Here is a 24,158-nt window from a genome sequence, read left to right as displayed (position 1 = left end):
TTCTTTGAATGTTAATTATTTTGACTGTAGAAACCAGCTAAACTGGAAAATTTTTTTTCCTTTGTATAAAATTAAGTAATGCAGTGAAATTTGATATATAAGTCTAGTCAGAAAGTCAGGATGATATCTGGCAAATTACCAAGTAATTTTAGAGCAATAGAGTAAATGTCTGAATCAGAATAGTGCTAAAAAAAGAAAGCTTCTAAATACTTAGATTGAATTAATAAAGGTTCATGCTAGTTCAATGATGAGAAAAGTTAACTTTCTTTTCTTTTTGTAAGAAATTAGCTTTCTTTTAGGGTGATCTCTTTTAAGTTAAAATAAATGGAAATCCGTCCATAATATGTGAATGCACACTGGGGACATGGCTTTGTATTAGATGTTTGAAAGTTCAGCTTTTAGCTAGGCAAGGAAAGCTAAGCAAGAAAATTTTTTCAGAGGTATATTTGTTCAATCAAATTTTCTTCTAAAATTTTATATTAAAAGTAACAAAAAACCGTAAGTGGAAGAAACTAAAAAATTTATATTTACCAAAGGTTTTAAATCTGATTTTAAATACAGAATTTGTTTAATGACTTGTCTCCAAATGAAATATTTTAAGAGCTTTCTATTTTATTTTCCAAATACATTTATGACTCCATAAATCTCATTTATGAAGCACAAAGAACAACAGGTTATATATACATATATTTTTTTGAGATGGAATCTCACTCTGTTGCCCAGGCCGGAGTGCAGTGATCTCGGTTCACTGCAACCTCCACCTCCCGGATTTGGGCGATTCTCCTGCCTCAGCCTCAGGAGTAGCTAGGATTACAGGCATGTGCCATCATGCTCGGCTAATTTTTCTATTTTTGGTAGAGACAGGGTTTCACCATGTTGGCCAGGCTGGTCTTGAACTCCTGACCTCAAGTGATCCGCCTGCCCCTTCCTCCCAAAGTGCTGGGATTACAGGCGTAAGCCAAGGCACCCAGCCAGGTTATAATGTTTTTAAAAAATAATAACAAAATGTGTTAACTAGCTGGGCGGCGGTGGCTCACACTTGTAATCCCAGCACTTTGGGAGACCCAGACAGGCGGATTACGAGGTCAGGAGATTCAGACCTTTCTGGCCAACATGGTGAAACTCCACCTCTACTAAAAATACAAAAATTAGCTGGGCATGGTGGTGCACGCTTGTAGTCCCAAGCTACTCGGGAGGCTGAGGCAGAACTGCTTGAACCTGGGAGGCAGAGGTTGCAGTGAGCCGAGATTGCGCCACTGCACTCCAGCCTGGCGAAAGAGTGAGACTCCATCTCCAACAACAACAACAAAAAAAGTGTTAACTGAGAAAATTGGCTTAAGTCCAGACTCACAACAAAAAATGAATTATGACTTATATTTGTATGTGTGTGGGAACTCAAACTTAATAATTTATACTACCTTATATTTCATAGACAAACTACTAATGTACTAACAACCTACTAAGCAGTGTATATAGGATATTTAGTATTTTATCTCCTGGGATAAATTAAACAGTGAATTTTTTAATTGGCAAAAATTAGGGTAACTATTGCCTGCTTCTCCAGTTAGCAATATTACCTTATATACTTTAGAATAATGAATTTATAAGATGGGCTTTTATTCTTTGCAATGATTAACAAGTATTTATCTTAGGACAGACTGAATCATATTTTCAAAAAGAGAAAAAAAAAAACAAGAAATCACATGTTGTAGTTAAATTATTCATTGTATAATTACATATTTTAATAAAGTATTACAGTGCAGATTTAATATTGTTTCAGCCATATGTTCTAAGAGAGTGTAAGATTAAAGTTTACTTGCTAATGCTTAAAATTCAGGTTCTCAAAATAACAACACTCAAAAATGACATATTTGAAAAATATAACCACATTACTTATAATAATATATTTTCCCACACAGTTCTCCTCTACAATAGATAAGTGAATTCTTAAATTAAATTTGCCCATCTATAAAATATCTTCTTTTGAATTAAATTCACTTCCTTGAGGATAACTTCCACTCAGGAGCTCATTTTCAAAGAGAGAGAAAATAGGTTAAAGGCTTCAGTAATAGGGCTGGCTCTCCTGCGGACACATCAATTTTATCAGTCACCGTGGTATGCACTGTGTTATCCAATTCAGGGAACCATTTTGCCCACTCATTGACCAGGAGCCTGATGTCAGTATTCTACTTTCACAAATGGGATCTTCAATTACCCTCTATCTGTGCATTTACCATTAGATTTGGGCTATAAAAGTTATTTTTAAGGATGCTATATAATTTTGGTTTCCTTACATTTTGATCTGCATAGTTAATTCACCCCCTTGGCTTTTCTGATATGTGCTATCATTAGGCCAGACTTTCTTCCACATTGAAAAGATCTGCATTTAGTGTCTATGTGCTTAGCCTTAAAAGGGGGAGGAGTGGTATTTATATTCTCTTCTATTTAATCATTCAGTGTCAATCACTCTTACTAAGAGTATAGATCACTCTCCATTATGAAACCCCTTCCTTCCCAAGGGACTGACACCAAAATAGAAATGTTCAGCTACCTTGCAGCTCAAAAATTATACCACAACTATATACTCCATACAAGCTATACATGATTTCAGTCCCCTGTGTTCACCCTCCACACTGTTCCACATCAGTTTGCCTTTGTAGTTGGAATGAATTTTACATTGTGATGTGAGCATAAAAATATCATGTGTGTCCATGTTTAGCTACATGCTTAAGAAATATAAGGACATAGTCTCACACAAACAAAAGACCATACAAAGAAAACTATACTCATACTTTATTATATATTCTCATAGTCCAACATAAAAAATAAAATTATTCATGTTAAGTACTTTACTAAATGCTGAACCAATGGCACAAAGGATATTTTCTCATGCATTACAAATAAGATAAAATAGGCCAAGTGCAGTGGCTCACGCCTGTAATCCCAGCACTTTTGGGAGGCTGAGGCGGACAGATCACTTGAGGTCAGGAGTTTGAGACCAGCCTAGCCAACATGGCAAAACCCCGTCTCTACTAAAAATACAAAAAATTAGCCAGGCGTGGCGGGGCACACCTGTAGTTCCAGCTACTCAGGAGGCTGAGGCAGGAGAATTGCTTGATCCAGGGAGGCAGAGGTTGCAGTGAGCCAAGATTGCTCCACTGCATTCCAGCCTGGGCAACAGGGCTAGACTCTGTTTTAACAAACAAATAAAGATAAAATAAACAAAAATGTTCAGTTTAATCTTAGAAGGGTTTCAAGTTCTTCATAAAATCATTTTATAAATACTGTAATTCTAATGAGCTAGCATATTCTACAAGTATTATTTCTTATTTAAGGAGCGTTTAAAGATAGAAGATAATTAACAATCAAATCAAAGTCAATATTTTTGAGACACTATCAAAATAAGATTTATAATTTAAGATTTTAAGGCCGGACGCGGTGGCTCACGCCTGTAATCCCAGCACTTTGGGAGGCCGAGGCGGGCAGATCACAAGGTCAGGAGATCGAGACCATCTTGGCTAACATGGTGAAACCCTGTCTCTGCTAAAAATAACAAAAAATTAGCCGGGCATGGTGGCAGGGGCCTGTAGTCCCAGCTACTCGGGAGGCTGAGGCAGGAGAATGGCATAAACCCAGGAGGCGGAGTTTACAGTGAGCTGAGATTGCGCCACTGCACTCCAGCCTGGGGGACAGAGCGAGACTCTGTCTCAAAAAAAAGAAAAGATTTTAAATGAAAGAATGGCAACAATGGATAGAATAGAGGCACTTATGATGGTTAAATAAATAAAACCAAATTGTTTAGACCTTTAGAACTATTTAATTATATTCTGAAGTAATTACATGAGTTTTTAAAAATCAAGTCCAAACACCTACACTAGTTAATAAGTTAATCAAAACATACCCAAATTTCTGAGGATTTCATCAAAAAATGAAAACTCTGATTCAGAAATCAGAATTTAGATCTGCTATAACCATTAAAAATGTTTGCATTTTTTGATCCAAACAACTGAATAAGCAGATTATATTTTCAAATGATATGAGCAATAATGGAGCTGAGCACAGCGAACAACCACTAGGTTAAAATATAGACATTAATTTTTAAATAATATTCCAATGGTGTACATGAAAATATTCATCAGTTATATATTCCCCCTTGATCCTGAGAGTGATGAAAAAAACTGGGAAGAGGGGTGATACCACAGAGAAAGATCCAGATTTGCTTGTCTAAAAGTATAATGGAAAAAAATGTATCTTAGGATTCTTCACAGTACTTGAACATTTTAACTTAATAAGAATTTATATGTAAACTCAAATCCACATTCTGAGGGTCTGATGGGGGCATTAAGGATAATTTTGACAGTGATCTGTAAGCTTCTGGAGGGGAAGGAATTGTTGAAAGATAGTACGTAAAGCAGTATCAGGGACAAAGAAAAGAGTAGAGAAAGAAGTGCAAGCTTTGGGCAGGAAGAAGGTACGAATATAGAAAAGGAATTTCATAAAAATTCCTGGGAAAAATGGACTAAAAAAAGGATTAATAAAGTTTCCAAATGGGAGGCAGATGGGCTAAAGAAAAGTCACAGATTGAAAAAAATTACAGGAACTAAATTGAAGGAAAAATAACTGGTTCTTTGAAGAGATCATTTTAAACCTTGGTACAGTTCAACTAAAATCCAGAAATGATACTAATAACATTCCTCAGCTCTATTATTTTTTATTCTAGTATGTTTTAATAATTGTTATTTAATTAAAATTGTGTGCCAATCAACTCAACACATGGAAGTGCTGGATCACAGCCAGCTGGTGGTGGGGAGGTGGGTGGGCAGAAAGGTTATTAGAGAACCACAGAGAGCTGACAAGCAAAGGATCCAGAGCATATTTATGGAAGCAATCTGCCTACCCTGTACCTCCTGAAGGTAAGAGGGGCAGATCCTGGAACCAGCCTTCCAGAAGAAGCCCCCATTTTGTTCTGACTGATTCTACACAATCTAAATAAACATTTGGGTATTGTTTACTCACTCCACAGGACTAGCCCCAAAATACCACGAGAGGAGTTAGGAAACTTTGATGAGTCACAGAACTGGTAAGTCTCTTTAATAGTGTACATGTCTTCTGACCTCTATCAACCTATACTTTAATGAATTAGTTTCTTTTATTTCATTCTTCTCATAACAAAATTCCTAAGACTGTAAGCCAGTTAAACAATAACAATTTTAGTAAAGTTAATTTTTATTTAAGTATGTTTTCCATACTTAAATTTTTATATATTCTTTCTAAGTACAGTGGTAAAAACACTGAGTTTTCAAAAATAGTTAGTTGGTGATACTGATGATTTATGTTCTTTTAAAAAGTTTCCTAGATAATAAATACATATTTAACACCAGAAAAGTTTTCATTTGGATCTTCTGGAATATAGAAGCCAGCATCATGCCCCTCTGTTACCTTAATCATGCTAAAAACAAAATATTCTATATACAGAAGGACTAAACATACTTTAACATACTTTTAAGAGAATTAAAATGGTAATAACAGAAATAATAAACAGGTTCAATTCACTGAGAGCTTACTAAATTCCAGACACTGTGCTAAAGGTTTTTAATGTGTTATATAATTTAATCCACCCCCAAAGCCTATGAATTGGGAACTACAATATCTAAATTATATTGATGAAGAAATTTAGAGATTATCTAGAAGGGAATTTTAATAGAAAGCAATTAAATTTCACTTCCATTTTGATTATATAAAAATGTTATACCCAACAATATTGATGTGATTTTATTATATGTAAGTCTAAAATACCTAGGATCTTGAATTTAAAACACTAATACACACACACACACACACACAGACACACAAGAATTGAAGTAGATTTTTCTTGAGACTTTGTTACTGGGGAGGTCAGCGTGTTTCTTTGAGCATCCCATCTATAAAACAAAAGACTGGGAGTAGTCCAGTCCAGATTCTTTACACTGCCAAGGCTGAATTTTCTTTTCATCTCTCCTATACTTTACATGTTGAAAAACTTGGTCTAAAAATTTGTGAATACTTTTTCTATTCTCTTTAATCATATGTTTAAGATTATAAATTGGAATTTTAAGCTGATATGCTATATGATCAGTGCTATCAAACTCACTCAATAAAATTCCAGTCAAAAGAGAGAAGATGGAAATTTTAGTTAGCCCATTAAATCACACTGCAGTATGAATGATTTATTTAGGCTCTGAAATATTGCAATCAGATTCTATTGGTTGGAGTGAATGTAAACTGAGACAGCCTCTCTTGGAGGACAATATGACAGCATATTTGAAAATATTAATACACATACTGTCTGACCTAGTAACTCTCACTCTAGGAATTTGCTCTACAGGAATATTCACTGATAAACACAATGATTCAGGTACTAAGATAGTAACAACAGCATTGTCCATAGTGGTAAAAAGTTAGAAAAATTAAATTATAATAATAATGCTAACAATAACCAATTGTTATTGTTAAGCTATAAACTTGTTAAAATGAAAAATAAATTAAAGCCACATATACCAAAAAACATTTTGCAGATAGTAGAATAATGAAATAATTTTTAAAAAATTGAGGTAAATTTATATGTATTGACATGGAAAGATCTCCAAGACAAATTGTTAAGTAAAAAAAGCAAACCACGGCATAATACATAAATCCAGTATGATCACATTTATGTTTCAAAGACATTAGACATGATTATAAGTAATTGTGTGCAGTTTCAAATGCATGTAAAAACTGACCGGGTGCAGTGGCTCATGCCTGTAATCTCAGCACTTTGGAAGGTCTAGGCGGGCGGATCACAAGGTCAGGAGTTTGAGATTAGCCAGGCCAACACAGTGAAACTCCGTCTCTACTAAAAACACAAAACTTAGCCAGGCATGGTAGTGCGTGCCTATAATTTCACCTACTCGGGAGGCTGAGGCAGGAGAATCGCTTGAACCCAGGAGGCAGAGGTTGCAGTGAGCCGAGATTGCACCACTGCATTCCAGCCTGGGTGACAGAGCAAGACTCCGTCAAATGAATGAATGAATGAATGAATGAATGAATGTAAAAATCACTGGGAGGGAAGACAGTGAATTGACAAATAAAGAGTAGTTACATCCAGGGAAAATAGTACGGTGAAAGGGCATTTCACTTTTCTTGAGACAAGGTCTAGCTCTGTTGCCCAGGCTGGAGTGCAGTGGTGTGGTAACGGCTCACTGCAGCCCGGACCTCCCAAACCCAATCATCCTCTACCTCAGACTCCCTAGCAGCTGAGACTACAGGTGTACACCACCAGTGTGTGTGTGTGTGTGTGTGTGTGTGTGTGTGTGGTTTTATTGGTAGAGATAGAGTTTTGCCATGTTGCCCAGGCTGGTGTCTAACTCCTGGGCTCAAGCAGTCCCTCCCATCTTGGCCTGCCAATGTGCTAGGATTACAGGCATTAGCTACCTTGCCTGGCTGGCATTTCACTTTTACTCTGTAAATTTTTGTATAGTTTCTTTTTTAAATAACAAGAAAGAACTGATATATTATTTGTGTAATTAAAAAAGAAAAAGAGCAATTATAATTATAAAACTCCATTGCCATTGTGTAATTGACCTTCATTATTATTGTTAGTCATCTGACAGTGAGCCCGTCTACCAGTGACTCAGAATCATTTTGAAAGCTTTCAAAAAATACTAATGCCTTGGTCCTACTCTAGACCAATTAAATCAGAATCTTTGAGGATGATGCCCTAAGCATCAGTACTTTTTAAAGTTTCCCAGGAGATGGTGATGTGCAGCTACTTGAGAACTACAGCTATTAACAAACTCAAGTACTTGTCGTACTGACAATCTTACCACTATATTTCCCACTATAAGGAATGTGGTTCAAAAGAGAATAAATCTCTCAAAACAGTTTTCAACAGGTTACTCACTCATGCCTCAGAAAGGAAAAGAGGGGAGGGATGGAAGGAGGGAAGGAGGAAGGGAAAGAGAAGGAAAGAAGGGAGTAAGCAAGGGAGGGAAGAAGTGTGTGTATATATCTCTTATTTCCTTATTGAGAATGGATCCTTGAAATTTCTGGTTGTGATGGCAGAAAAGCTCCTCAACCTTTTACCATCACTGATCCTTGGAAGGCACACACTGCAAAAACCTACTGAGTTTAACTTCAGATATGGTTTCTGTGTTCAATTTATAATTTATCAATCAAGAACAGGTTCAATGTATACTTGTGTCATCAAAATGGATGATAACTTACAGCTTTTTTTTTTTTGAGACAGGGTCTTGCTCTGTTACCCAGGCTGGACTACAGTGGCACAATCAGGGCTCAGCATCCCTCAGTAGCTGGGACTACAGGTGTGTGCCAACATGCTTGGGTAATTTTTTTTTTTTTTTAATTTTTTGTAGAGACGGGCTGTCACTCTGTTACCCAGTCTGGTCTTGAACTCCTGGGCTCAAGTAATCCTCCCACCTTGGTTCTCCAAAGTGCTGGGATTAGAGGTGTGAGCCACTAATTTACAGCTCCTTAATCAATAGCTACTTTCCCTAAATTTCACCATCATTACCAATTAACAATTACTGATTTCCCATAATAACTCTTTTAATTCTCCATCTTCTATTGCCTACATCTAAAATAATTTTGAACAGCATATAAATTTGTTTAGTATGGACATGCTCTTGCAAACGTTTCTCCTCATGGCCAAATTCTGTTTTTTTTTTGTTTGTTTTGTTTTGCTTTTTGAGACAGGGTCTCACTCTGTTGCCCAGGCTGGAGTGCAGTGGCACAATCTCGGCTCACTGCAACCTCCACCTCCCAGGTTCAAATGATTCTCATGCCTCAGCTTCCGGGGTAGCTGGGATTACAGGTGTGCACCATCACATCCAGCTAATTTTTTGTATTTTTAGTAGAGTCAGGGTTTCACTATGTTGGCCAGGCTGGTCTCAAACTCCTGGCCTCAAGTGATCTGCCTGCCTCGGCCTCCCAAAGTGCTGGGATTACAGGTGTGAGCCACTGCATTTGGCCTCTGTTGGCATTTAAATAGAAAATTACTTTCTTGTCAGTATAAATATAATAACAAGATCTCTGCTTTTTATAAAAATGATTAAGTATGTTATTTTTCAAAACCCTAATATCTAAACTACATTGTGCTTAAAAGAATGCCATTAATAAGATAACTACTGCTCACTGTTTTCCATACCTAAAGAAAAGGAAGTCCATAAAAGATAGTATTTAAACCTATTTAATCAGACCACCCTATGGGTAGGTGCTCAGTATTATTAAATAAAAAGCAAAATTCAGTTAGTATAATTGCCATTTGGTTCTTTCTGTTGCATAATAAATCGTGTGTGTTTGGAAGGCTCTGTATTGTCCAGTACTATTCAGCATAACAAGCAGGGATCAGCCTGTGGTCTCATGGAACCAAAGTAAATTCAAACTCTGAACTGCTGGCAGTGGAAATGAATACTCTTATGTCTCCCCTAAAGCTCAGTGTTCAGACCAACTAAACTAATTTTTTAAAAAATTTATCAACTACTGTTCTAACCTCTTTTATCATCTGATTATATGATGAGAAATTAACTAGATACATTGTCTGCTAGTGGATTCAACTGCTTATAATATTCATTTAATCATTTTTATGGAATCAAATGAAAACCAAATGGACAAAAAAAATTGAAGAATATCTACTATGTGCACAACTTTGTATTCAATGCCAATGAAAGGTATGTGAATAGTTAGCTGGATGGTTAAGATTTACACATTTTATCTCATTTAATATTTTCTCCTGACTGGTTTTTGGATTGTCTTAGGTTTATTAGCTTTTGGACACTTTCTCTGATTAATGCCATCAACTATCTCATAATATCAGTGAAAATGCACCAAAGTATACTAAAAACCAGCTAAAATACAGCAATAGCTCTATTCACAAACCTTCCATCATCTTATAAAAACAAGAAGGTAAGAGGAAAAATGCGGGGAATGGGTATGTTATGAATGGTGGTGCACGTCACTGAGAAATGGGGATGAAACGTAGCAGTTTTAAAAGCAAACAAGACATGGAAGGGGAGAGAAATCACTGGAGGCATGGGGGCAAAGGGGAGCATTTTTCATATAAGGGCACTTCAATGAGACATAGCTATAAACCAGACATTTTTATATATCATTCCATTATGTTTAAAAGTACTTGGTAGATTCTGTGTCAAATCAATGGAACAATATTCATTTGATGAAAGTTTTCTACTTTGTACTATAACTTGAGAAGGAGCATAATAATGAATTCTAGGTCATAAGTTAAAACTTTATTTCAAATAGAAATGTTATCTCTCTCTTACATGACAAACAACATCTCAGACAGATAATCTGTTCTGGCTAATGGAAAAGTTTAAAAAAAAGAGAGAGAGAGAAAGATGTACTCAAACACAGATAACTTCATGCTTTCCAATTTCCTGGGAATAAAAGCAGTTTGTTATGAAATAGGACCCAGTCTCACATGCAGTGGGTACTCGGCCAGTGCTGCTTTCAGAACCCAAGACAACTAAGAAGGAGTGTCCAGTTCAGGAGTAACACACACACATATACACAAATAAATAAAAGCCACATGCGTTTTTGCTGTTGTAGTGTTGTAACTATCCTAACTGCAGGTTTACATTCATCCTTGTTGGAAGCAAGGTCAGTTTATCGACTCTATTTGGTCTTACTGTCCTTTGAGTTAAAGTATTTTAAAAGGTTAGTAGTACTATCAATTATGAAAGGAAGGGAAGACGTTCAATGTTTAACTTGAAATGGTTAAAATTAGGTGCTTGCTTAGATGGAAGAATCAGATTATAATATGCAGTCTGGAAATGTTTGTTCATTTATTAGAGCAGCCTTGCCGAAAACTTAAAACCATCAGGGCTGCTTGCTTTTTTCACCAGGCTGTTTCAAATTCACAGTGTCAGAGGTGTGACATCTGCTGTAAATAAGCATCAGCTCAGCCTGAAGAAATACAATTCCACTAGAGCTTTGTGTCAACTCTTATAAATATTTTTTTCTTCTCATCACATGATTTCTTTTAGGCTTTTGTTCTGCAGCCAGCATTCTTTTTATCTATTAATACAACATTATTTTGTAAGTCATTCTGAAGTCATATCTTTCATATATATATATAGTCTTACTATTAGGACATTTGACCAGAGCACAAGAAATTTTAAAAGAAGAATTTCATCATGATTACCTGATAAGTGAGGCAATAATTTGTTATCTAGAGTAGATGTAAATGTGCAAACAATATATAAAAGAATTTTAACACCATATTAAAAATACCTTAGGTATACAAAATAAGGACTACAAAATAGTGACTAGCTCACATTTTATCACATACACTTCTCCATTAAAACACAGAAGGAAGAGAGAACATGAGAAATTCCAAAGGAAAGAAAGACGTATAGAAGTCAAGAATCAATTTTGGTGGCATGACTGATGTACTGTACATACAAGATTAGATAACAGCTTCAAATTTATACTGGTTGTTTGCAAGCCAGGGGCAAAAGGGCGCTAGATTAAAAGATGTTACCCTGGTTTTAGCAAAGTAAGTATCTTCTGGGTTATTCAAAGCTTTGAAGTTACCTATGACTGGGTTACCTTTGATGCAACTAATAATGCTGGTAGAATCTGAGTTTTTACAAAGACAGAATGTTAAAACACCTCTCTACTGGTGTATGACTGACTTACTACTGAATTACTAGCACTTACTACTAACTACTAGCACTTCCTACTTACTAACTAATTATTATTTTTTGAGACAGGATCTTGCTCTGTCACCCAGACTGGAGTGCAATGGCACCATCACAGCTCACTACAGCCTAGAGCTCATGGGCTCAAGCAATCCTCTTGCCTCAGCCTCCCAAGTAGCTGGGACTACAGGTGTGTGCCGCCATGCCTTGGCTAATTTTTGTATTTTTAGTGGAGACGAGGTCTCACTATGTTGCCTAGGCTGCCGGTCTCGAACTTCTAGGCTCGGCTCAAGTGATCCACCTACCTTGGCCTCCCAAAGTGCTGGGATTACAGGTGTGAGCCAGAATACCCCCAGCCCCCTGAATTATTACTACATTATTGAATTAGTGAGAAATATTAATAATCTTTCCATTTTGACAATGTTTATATGAATAGCATTAGAAGTATTTATAGAGGGCCAGTGGTCTTAGAACACAGTGCCTGGTATGATTTAACCAAAATGTGTTCTCAGTACAAATTCATGTGCAAGAGCCAAAAGAAGACTGTCCCTAGCCATCACCTGTCTTGACAGCTACACAGCAATCAGAAGGAATTAAAACCATTTTGCTCAAGTCAGAAAGGAAAGGCTTCTAATGATCGATAAGTTTGGTCTTCCATTCCAGCACCAGCTACCACTGAGGAAAAAGATGAAGTATAAATGAGAAGTAAATGACCTCTGTTCATTTCTCCCTCTGGCCCAATTGGTCTTCCAGTGACAGACTATATATTGCCTTTTGCCAAGAATCAGCAGTTCTTCAACTGTTCACCATGTACGTAAGTAAAAATTGAACAAGGAAAATTGCTACCATGTTCAGATAACCTCTGTACACTGTGATATTATCTTCTCTTGTGTAGGTCTTACTTTAAAAATTAGAGCTCAAGATAAAGTCTTGTACGGTGTTCTTGGCCTCATGGCTACTTCCTTTCCTCCTCCTTACTGACTGAGGGTGCCCTTCATGTCATAATCTTTTTATGACTAAAGCCAGATGGTCAAGCTGCTAAGACATCCCTACAGATCTTTTCTCTGATCACTGATCCTTTAAAGGATCTTGTCTTCCTATTTGAACATTTCAAGGCTGTGACCCTGTGAATACACAGCCACTAGTGGAGGTAAAATCTGAAGGTAAGTATGGGAAGAGCAGTTGAATCCCCGGATAGAACCAGATTGTTTATACAAGTCCAAATACTCTTAATAACTTCTAATCATTAGGGCTAGATTCTACATATTAACAGATTTATTTGCACATATTCTGTAAGCAAAAAAAATCACTTTATTACGAGTACAGTTCCTTAAGTATTTGAATGATGAGTTTTCATCTCCTTTGGTCACCCTCTAGATTTGGCTGGAGGAACTTTCCATGAAGAACTTGGCTTATTCTCTTAGTGGAACAAGAGAAACAAAGCCACTGAATATTTTTTTCTAGATTTTTCTTTAAAAAATATTGAATGATACCCTGACTGGTGTGGTAAAAGGAGGTAAATTTGTTTGGGCAATACTTGAGCCTTTTATTCAAACAATATATTTATTTCAGAAAATAAACATTTAAAAATACAATAGCTACAAATGGCAGTGTTATTTACCACTCTGAATGTAAAGTTCTCTTTATGTGTTTGACATGTAATTTGAATGAATGCAATATACGTGCGGGGGAAAGCTGTGCTTCAGTGGAAAACATCTGGAACCCAGCTTCTGTATTATTTGATTCTGATTCTATGCGGGTTATTTTATACCTCTTTCCATGACTGATAACTGACAGAAATACAACATCATTTTTCTTTACAGAGGGGCAAATTCTATCCTGGAGAGTGGAGAGTCAACTGATTTCCCTTTCCCACTGTGGAAAAAGCCAGTTTTGGCTTCATTTGCATATTCATGTCAACATACCTGATCTACAAATATGTCTATTCTTTGATTCTCCTTTGAACAAGTTACAACATTTGGTTCTCTCACTTAACTGAGTTCAATAAATTCTTTAACACTTATTCATCTGATATTTGCATAAAAATCATAATGCTGCCTTTTTTGAAAATTATCCTTTAACATACAGTAAATATGCACCACAGAGCCACTACATGAGATGCAAGAAACATTTATAAGCACTTTTAGGCACAGAGACTTCTAGATCACCAACTAGCTTTAACACTGAATTATTGGACCCAATTTTAGTTTTTTTGTTTCTTCTCAGTGCTTTTGTTTTTCCTATATCTTGAAACATTTTGATCTTTCATAGTATTGGGACTTATTTCCAACTACACTAGAAGATAAAATAATTATAATACAATTATTATAACTATTATATTTAATAAGACGTATTGAAAAACAGAATTCTGAAAAAAAAAATTTTTTAAGACTGAGTCTCACTATGTTGCCCAGGCTGGATTGCAGGGGTTTATTCATAGGTGTGACTGTAGCACAGTGCAGCATCAAACACCTGGCCTCAAATGATCCTTTCAAATAGACATGTGCCACTGTGCTCAGCACGTGATGATAAAATAGAGAAATAAATCATCGCTGCTTTATTATCCTTTACTTTACCTTTTTTTTTTTTTTTTTTTGAGATGGAGTCTTGCTCTGTCGCCCAGGCTGGAGTGCAGTGGTACAATCTCGGCTCACTGCAACCTCAGCCTCCTGGGTTCAAGCAATTCTCGTGCCTCAGCCTCTCGAGTAGCTGGGACTACAGGCATGCGCCACCATGCCCAGCTAATTTTTGTATTTTTAGTAGAGATGGGGTTTTACCATGTTGGCCAGGCTGGTCTTGAACTCCTGACCTCAAGTGATCCGCCCTTCTCGGCCTTGCTTAAAGTATTGCCTGATCTTCCAAGAATGTACCAAAGACATTGGGACAGTGTTTTTTACAATCTTTTTCTTTTTAACCTTACATTGAACACAGCTGAGAATTCAGAAATTTTCATTTCCGTCCATGATGGCAGAGAGAAGATGAACAAGAACATAAATACAAAAAGATAGCTAGCAGTACTCTAGACTCTAATGATAATGATGTAATTGTATAAACTAAATCTCAGAGTATGAGCCTTTATATAAGACAAATAAATAAATATTCACTGAATCAATGAGTAAACAATATTATTTCTAAGGACAAAAAGGAAATTTGTTACCCAGTTAGTCATTCTACAGGATGTCATCATGCAACATTTTTGGACAAAAATTTTTACTAAAAGAACACGTGACAGTATTTTACCTTTTATGAGGTTTGTACTAAGAAATTTACATAAGAAACCATACATAAGAAATATGGCTCATAAGTGGACAAATGCTTAAGGCACTGACTGAAAGGAAATAACATAGAAATGAAAAAAAATCAATTGAATTGATCATTCTAATCAATGTCTAAAAATGAAAATGTTTTGTAATCATAAGCTAAAGAAAATGACCACCTTCTAACAAAATTAAGAGCCCTGAAAACTTTCAAAAGTATTTCATTTTGAGGATGTAAATGCAAGAACCACCAGGAACAATAAGCTGGAACCTCTTAGAAATGTATTTGAAAACTGAATCAGTATTTCCAAAATAGGTATGTTCCAGGATCATTCATGCACAATTACTTGCATTCAACGGAAATCACCCATTATGAAAATTAGTATCTTCATACCAGAAACACATGCAAGAAAAATTTGAGTTTGTTAAATTCTTGCTAATTTCCAATGCAGTTTTTAAAGCAGGCTTTGATTTATATATTTGTAAATTATTTGTAATATCACTTAAAAATATATTTTAAAACAGTCCATTGGGGTCAAATGGTAACTGTTGTTGACGACTGTTCTTCCTGGTATAGCAATGGCTAATAAAATGTAGATTTTGTTAAATGCTGTAAGATAGAAAGTGTTATGTCTTTTCCAAAAATGACATAATCAAAAACAAAACAAAACAGAACAATGACACAATCACAATTACTGAGAGCGAGAGGGATGACTTTGTAAAGGAGTTGGCCTGGCTGCAGCACAGTACTTAAAAGTTATTTTAAAATGAGTAAGGTTTAGGCTGACTCTGAGAGCCCTGCCTCCGAGTCAGCCCTGCTCCGCAAGGAGCAGTACCATTTAAGAAAATATTCCTGTCTAAAATAAATAAATACATTAGAATAAAAATAAAAATGAGTAAGGTTTAAATACATGCAGAGATGGGAAAGAAAATATGCCAGGCAAATAAATGGCCTGAGTATAACATCGAAGTAGAAAAGCAGAGGACATGTTTAGGGAGGCAAGTTGGCTGGCTTGGAAAAGAAAATGGAAACAAAGACTACTGAGCAGAATATTAAACATACTTTACAATGTAATATTTTTAAAACCTTCATCTTACAGTAGAAAAAAAAACCCTAAGTTTCAAAGTTTATGTACACATTGTTCATGACCTCAAATCTAATATAAAAGGGAATCCAGGATTTCAGCCTGTAACTCAGGTGGTAGTCCATGATAAAACCACCTAATCTCTCTGGGTCTCCTCATCTATAAGTAAGCTTCATACTTCAAGAATTCATTTTTGAAGATGAACATAATTTCCACTTACTTCATTTGGTTGCTGTTGGTCTTAAATGAGATACATATTTTAAAATGTTTTGTTAATTATAAAGCTCCATATATAAATGGTAGGTGAAATTTCTCCACTAGTGTTAAGACAATTCATGGTAGATGAATTGAAGCCCTCATGAACTGGGGGGTGGGGGTGGGGGGAGCGAGAGCAAAAATAAATAACAGAAGAAGCTTAAAATATTTTTCTCTTTACAAGAATGCTAAAGAAATCAAACTAAATAGCCCAATAATGATACTATATATATATATATCTTATGAATGCTCTATAATTAATTTCTATTTTCCATTCCTTGTATACTGGAATTTTCTTGACCATCTCCTACTCTTCCATTTTGATTAGATATTAGTAAATTAATTCGCTTTGTTGCATATGCCATGCATTTCTTCCTGTATGTAGTTCACTGTCTAAATATTTAATATTTTTCTGCTTTATCCCTTGGAGTCCCTAAAAATCAAATTGCAGGGTAACTTAGTTTATATAAATTCTATCAGAAAATTTGCAGATATAGAAAATGATAAAGTAGACTATCTTTGTGTAGTACAGTTTTAAGTACTGGGAATTTGCTGACTATTCCTATATTCTAGGGACTGTTCTTTCATCTGGTTTTCAGAATATTAAATTGGTTTTCTTTCTACCTTACTGATATAATTTTCCTATCTTGTTCTCAGTACCTTTCTAGAGTCACCAAGATCTATACTTATATTTGTCTACCAACTCCCTTTTGAAAAATTAATCAACCTTCTATATACAAACTACTTTCTTTACTCTGATCACTCACAAATTATTCCCACTTTCATGTTTTCTTGTAATCTCAAACTCAACTCATCTCTTCAAGGTCATTTAGACCCAACCCTAGTTTCCAAATCTCTTCCAATAAGTTCTACATTTATCATTGCATTCACAGTGTTTACTGGTATAATACCTGGTTGGTTCAAAGAAATGGAAAAAGCACTATTGAAAAAGTCACTATATTTTGGTCTTTAAAACATCATGCTTACTGGAAGTCAACTCTCCTAAACCCATGAAGTCATCTCAGCTTCCTGTCTATTTGGGAGTAGATTCCTGATTTCTGGCCTTCATGCCATGTCACAGATCGGTCACTGTAACTGACACTCCAGGTGCATCTATCAGTCTGCTCATACCACTCAGTCACCAACCACTGTGACCCTATTTATATTACTGTGGATAATATAAATGAAACGAACAAACAAAAAATTAATTATAGATCAAGCACAGTGGCTCACTCTTATAATCTCAACAATTTTGGGAGGCAGAGGTGGGCAGATCGCTTGAGCCCAGTAGGTTGAGGCTGCAGTGAGCCATGATCACACCACTGCACTCCAGCCTGGGCAAACAGGCGAGACCCTATCTCAACAAAGAAACAAACAAACAAAAAAATGAATTAGCAAATCAGTCACCTTCACCTTATATTATTAAAAAATAGAGTAAAAGGTTGGGCACGGTGGCTCACGCCTGTAATCTCAGCACTTTGGGAGGTCAAGGCAGGCGGATCACCTGAGGTCGGGAGTTCAAGACCAGCCTGACCAACATGGAGAAGCCCTGTCTCTACTAAAAATACAAAATTAGCCAGCCGTGGTGGTGCATGTCTGTAATCTCAGCTACTCGGGAGGCTGAGGTAGGATAATCGCTTGAACCTGGGAGGCGGAGGTTGCGGTGAGCTGAGATTGCACCATTGCACTCCAGCCTGGGCAACAAGAGCGAAACTCCGTCTTAAAAAAAAAAAATAGAGTAACATGAGAATAAAGAAAATGAAAAGGGAAAATATTGTAAGATGCTGGAATGTAAGGATGAAAAAAGAATATTTAGTACTAAAGGGCAGCATCATTAAAGTAGAAGAAATGCAAAATGACTAGTGTCAAATGCAATAAAAACATGAATTCCTATTTGCCATATTTTTTGGGCCAAATAGTATTGTCATACATTTTAGTAATATTTCAGAGTAACAGGCACCCACTGAGCTATAATGTAACTCTATGGCAGAAGCTTCATCTTCTGGGCAAAACTACTGCACAGTTCAATTTCCCTTTATCTAATCAATTTTTTGTCAAATCTTACTAAGCTTCACTTACCACTATAAGGATTTTCCAATAAAATAGTAATGGAAAAACTACAAGTTAACCACATGTGGATGTGCATCTCTGGAGACACAGCGAGTCTGAAACTTGAAGAGATGCTAAGGTTGAAGTCACAGACTTGGGAGACATCACTGAAAGAACAGACAGTAGCTAAAGCTCAGAGGTCACCTAGCAAAATGTGAAGAGTGAAACAAGAACTGCAGCCAAAGCTTTCAGGAAATCCACTATTTAATAACTTTCAGGTGGAGGAACCAGTTAGGCATTCTAAGAAGGAACAGTCAGAAAAGTAGAAGGAAGACAAGAAAAGAGATACTTCTCCCTAGTTTAAAAAAAAAAAAAATATATATATATATATATATATGTACACACACACACACATACAGTTTCGCATTCGAGAAAGTGGCTAATAGAGAGATCAAACAAGATGACGTATTAAAATAGACTGCTGGATTTAGCAAGTAGGAGATAGTAAGAGGCCATAGATAGAACATAAAACGAATACAAAAGAATTAAGGAACTAAAATTAAACCATAGCACCAGTATCAAACTTCCTCAAAGTCTGACAAGCATATCTTAGGAAACAGATCTTCCTAGGGGACTCATTTCCTCAGAAAAGCAGCCCTTTCCAAAGCCATGTACTATATATTCTTTTGAAAATCACCAGAGTCCAATAGAAAAACAGACAATGGACATGAACAGGCAATTCACAAAAAGAGAAAGAAAAATGGCACAAATACCTTTAAAATACCTACAGGAGCAAAAGTGCAAATTTTAAAAAGCAACAACCATACCTTAAAATGACATTATATATAACATAATTACATTACATACAAAAATACACTTCATTTCCTTCAAAGTAGCATATAAAATATTCTGAACAACCATACCACTGAAAAACAACTAAAAATGCTGGAAAAATATTTCTAAAGCATCCTTTGAACTGCTTTGCTGATGGCACTGAAAAGTCAGTGATGCTTAGAAGCCAAAAACAAAGTGAAAGCAGAAAACTAGGGAGGTAAGTGGAGCACTGAAATAGCCTCTCATTCTGGAGACAGCTACAGAACACTAGCAACAATCTGAAGCTTTCACCCTGTAAACTGGACGATGCAGCAGAAGAGTTAGAAAACAAAGCCTAAGATCTGTCCAGAATTAGGAGTCTAACAGGAGATCCTGTCCCACAGAGAGCTGGAAACCCCGCCTAAAATTATACTCAGAATGTAAAGATCAATGAAAAGTAGTTACCTCAAAGAAGGGAAAAGGCAAGATAACTTTTCTGCTCCCAACTACGTGGTGGGAGGAAGAGAAAACGATCTCCCCCTTGAGAACTGATATCACAAGCCAGATGCTATATGGTGTTGCAGCTCATGTGGGGCTACAACTCAAGCTGAGAATTTCTTTTTAAATGGTTCCCAGTTGGTACAAGTACCTCTAGGAACATGATAAAATAAACACATACCCTCCTCAGAGAAAATGCACTGTCAAGCCAGGAGTCAAAAAATTCCTGTAGACAAAAGTTCAAGAAATATGAATTTCTGGTTAAAAAAATCATAAAAGACAAAATAATTCAATAAATAAGGGACCATGAGCTACAGCCAGTAGAATTAGATCCAAAACGTTCAGATATTGTATTGCTCAGATTCAGACTATAAAATAAGTATGTTTTAATTTGTTTAAAGCAACACTTCTTAACACTACTAGGTCAATATTTCCTTTTTATACCAAATATTTTTGTAATGCCCCTATTCTTATACTGAAATAAATTTAAAGTAATGTAATCTCTACATACATATAATTTAAACTATTTATCTATATTTCTTAACCATAATATATAGAGAAAAGTAATTTATAGTAAACTAATACATACTTCAATTTTAAAATATAGTGGTAAAACTACACAATAATACAATAAAATATCAATGCTTGTACTTGTCTATGATAAATAAACTGGCTTTAAGCCATTCCATACAAGTAAAAGAAAATGAAAGAAAAGGTACACGGGGATACTAAGATAAAAATTATACTGAGTAATATATATATACAGAAAGAGGAAGAAAAATCACCTTGATTGAAGCAGCATAATATGTCAAGGCAAATTAAACACTCAACACTGCAAAAATGAGAAATACAACACTCTTCAAATGAGCTGCATGTTAGGTATAAGTGTAGGAGACAAATAATTTCCTATGCTGTCAGATGGCAGATGATAGTGATGATGTGTAGCAGAAAACATACCACATATATTTTAATTCAACCTCATGCTGAGACATAAATTCAGTGTCACATATATAAAAAGACCTTAGAGACCAGATCCTTTAATAGGTGATGGGGAATAGCTGATGGATTGGAAAAAAAAAAACTAATACAAGAGGTTATAAAGAAATTATCTCTGGAAATGGTACCACAGTCAGGCTGTAAAACAACTTGCAACCCCAAAATAAATTTCTACATGTAATTTTTATAGTATAGATATTTTATCTCTGTATTACAAAAAAAGTTATGAATACTGTATATAGGTTCAGTGGGCTTCTGAATATGATAGACTTATTAGACTTACTCTTCTGTAGTCTACAGCTATAACAATGGGAAAGATATAAGAGGCAACTGTTTATTGTCAGTGGACAGGACAATAGGTAGTAAAAAACTGTAGTGCTTGATAGAAGGGAAACACTCAAAGTAAGCCCAGATGTTTGCCCCAGCTTTCTGCCTGGGTAGACTTTTGGGACTAAGGGGCAAGAAGACAAACACAAGCACAGCAGGATCTCAGTGAGCCATAAAGCCGTAAATTTCAGCTCGGAGTTTCTAAAGCAGTTGGAATTCTTGGGACAGGATACTGGAGAGAAGAGATCTGTGCAAATCCTGTACCTTTCCCTCCTTATTCGTAATTAAGGGCCAGGTTGCATGTGCACAGCACAGGTTGAGACCTTTCAAAACACAGCAGCAGACTTTGTTGTTTGGCAGAGAGAAAAGCAAAAATATCCAAGGCCACAAAATGCTGGGAGATACTGGAGTTCTGGCCTAGCCAGAAGTCAAGAAACCACAATGGATTTCAAATCGAGAAACACAGGCATTTCACTTCAGATCCTAGTAAACTCATGCCTTAGGAATAAGGATCATACTCTCTGTACCCTAGCACTGCATCCTAGGACTAAGCAAAACATGAAAATAGATCTACCATAATCTAGAATAAAAAACAAAATTGGCAGAAGCAAAAACTGTCTACCAGAACAAAAGTCAACATCTTGTAGAGAAAACAAATGACCTGGACTCCCTACAATCTATCAGCCCAATATTCTACATACAATAAAAAAATTACTATGCATGAAAAGAAGCAGGAAAAAGCGACCCATATTTAAGGAAAAAAGTAGTCAAGATCTTAAAAAGACCCAAATGTTAGAAACAGCAGGAAATAACTCAAAATCGCTATCATAAACATGTTCAACAACTTAAAAGAAAAGATGGACATAATGAATGAACAAATGAGGAATAGTGGTAGAAAAAAATAAAAATAAGAGGCTGGGCACAGTGGCTCATACTTGTAATCCCAGCACCTTGGGAGGCCAAGGTGGAAGGACTGCTTGAGCCCAGGAGTTCAGACCAGCCTGGGCAACATGGCAAAATCGTCTCTACCCCCACCAAAAAAAAAAAAAAAAAAAAGCGCCAGGCATGCTCGCGTGCACATACTCAGGAGGCTGAGATGGGAGGACTGCTTGAACCTGGGAGGTTGAGGCTGCAGTGAGCCATGATCATGCCACTGCACTCCGGCCTGGGCTGGAAGACCCTGTCTGAAGGAAGGAGGGAAGGAAGACAGACAGACTATTAGAACAACAACCACCACCAGGAATATTAGAACCGAAAACTACAATATCTAAAATGAAAATATTCATGGATTGAATAACAGTAACTTAGAAACTGAAGAAAAAGTTAGTGTACTTAAAAAGCAGATTATAAAGAAACAGCACAAACTGAATCAAAGAAAATAAAGAAATATGAATATAATAAATACGAAGATATTTTTGCTTATCTCTCTGCCAGACAACAAAGCCTGCTGCTATGCTTTGAAGGGCCTCAACCTGTGCACACGTAACCTGGCCCTTAATCAAGACTAAGGAGGGAGAGGTACAGGAGCTCTCCTTTGCACAGATCTCTTCTCTCCAGTATCCTGTCCCATGAATTCCGACTGCTTTAGAAACCCTGAGTTCAATTTTACAGTTCTAAATATGAATCTATTCATATTTTACAGTTCTTTATTTTCTTTTTAAGATACTGTTATTCATAGTGACATGAGGGACAATATGAAATAGTCTGATATATACATGTATGTAATTAGAATCTCAGATGAAGAAGAGAGAACAAAGCAGAATAAAAAACACACAAAGAAATAATGGCCAAAAATTTCCCCAGTTTTATGAAAAACATTGTGGATCAACAAATCCAAAAACCTCAGAGAACCCGAAACACAATAAATACAAATAAATCCCCCCAAATCCCACACTTCGGTGCATCATAATTCAGCTACTTAAAGCCCAAATAAAGGAATAAGAAAAAAGATACATTTTACACTATGGAACAAATAAATGAATTATATATAACATCCTCTCAGAAATAATGAAGACCAGTTGACAAGGGGACAGTTGACAAGTAGTTTAAAAAAACTCTTTCAATTGAGAATTCTAAATCTATTAAAAATACGTTTTAAAAATTAGGTCAAAATAAAGATATCTGAGTGAATTTTTGGCCAGCAGACTTCACAAGAAGCAATGCTAAAAAAAAAAGAAAAAAAAAAAAAAGTTGTTCAGGTTCAAGAAAAATGCAACCACATGGAAACTCACTGGCTTGCACTCCGGGTGTGTGTCTCCCCCATGGGGGGCACCCCAAAGTGGCAAGAAGTCCCCTGGGGCACAGGGACAGGACAAAAGGTGATGAATGTCCCTCCATTCCTCAGAGTTCCTAGGACTAAGTTGATTGCTTTCCAGGTTTCAGGTTGTCACTCTCCCACTCCCTCCACAGAATTAGTCAGTCCCATTCTGGTACCTATAATTTCATCTTTATTTTCATTATCCCCTAATGTCTCCAAGACGTTTTGTCCATAAGAGCAAGGTGAAATGGGGATAAAGATAGATCTACAGAAAGTAATAAGTAAAACTAGAAATGAGAGATGTGTACAGGAAACACTATCTATTTAAAGCAAAAGTAATAACACTGAATTATGGGACTTATAAATTATGTCAAAATAAAAAATGTATGACATAATAGCAAAGAGAATGACACCAGGGTGGTGGTGAATGGAATTAAATTTTGGTAGCATTGTTACATTTTATAGCAAATGAAACAGTATTAACCAAAAAGATGGCAGAAAACAAATACAAACAAAACCAAATGAGAAAAACAGAAAACTGAGAGCAAAATGGCAGACCTGCATCTAACCATATCAATAATTACATTAAGTACAAATGGTCTCAAATCCCAATTAAAAGGCAGAGATCATCAGGTTTGATTTAAAAAAACACACCCGAATTACATCTTGACTGCAGGAGACATATTTTAAATATAAGTCACAGATATGTTGAAATTAAACGGAAACAAACAAACAGTAGGCCGGGTGCAGTGTCTCACGCCTGTAATCCCAGTACTTTGGGAGGCCGAGGCAGGTGGATCACCTGAGATCAGGTGTTCGAGACCAGTGTGGCCAACATGGTGAAACCCTGTCTCTACTAAAAATACAGAAATTAGCTGGGCGTGGTGGCAGGTGCCTGTAATCCCAGCCTGTAATCCTGAATATGGTA

At 36.1% G+C, this 24,158-nt stretch overlaps 1 protein-coding gene across 6 annotated transcripts in view; it reads right to left on the bottom strand.

Moving 5' to 3' along the window:
• Positions 1-24,158, bottom strand: part of LIN28B (lin-28 homolog B) — a 144,326-nt gene that overhangs the window by 5,394 nt on the left and 114,774 nt on the right. The window lies entirely within an intron of this gene.

This window comes from Pongo pygmaeus, chromosome 5 (genome assembly GCF_028885625.2).
Source record: "Pongo pygmaeus isolate AG05252 chromosome 5, NHGRI_mPonPyg2-v2.0_pri, whole genome shotgun sequence".
Lineage (NCBI taxonomy): Eukaryota > Metazoa > Chordata > Mammalia > Primates > Hominidae > Pongo > Pongo pygmaeus.
This window is presented reverse-complemented; position numbering and strand designations above follow the sequence as displayed.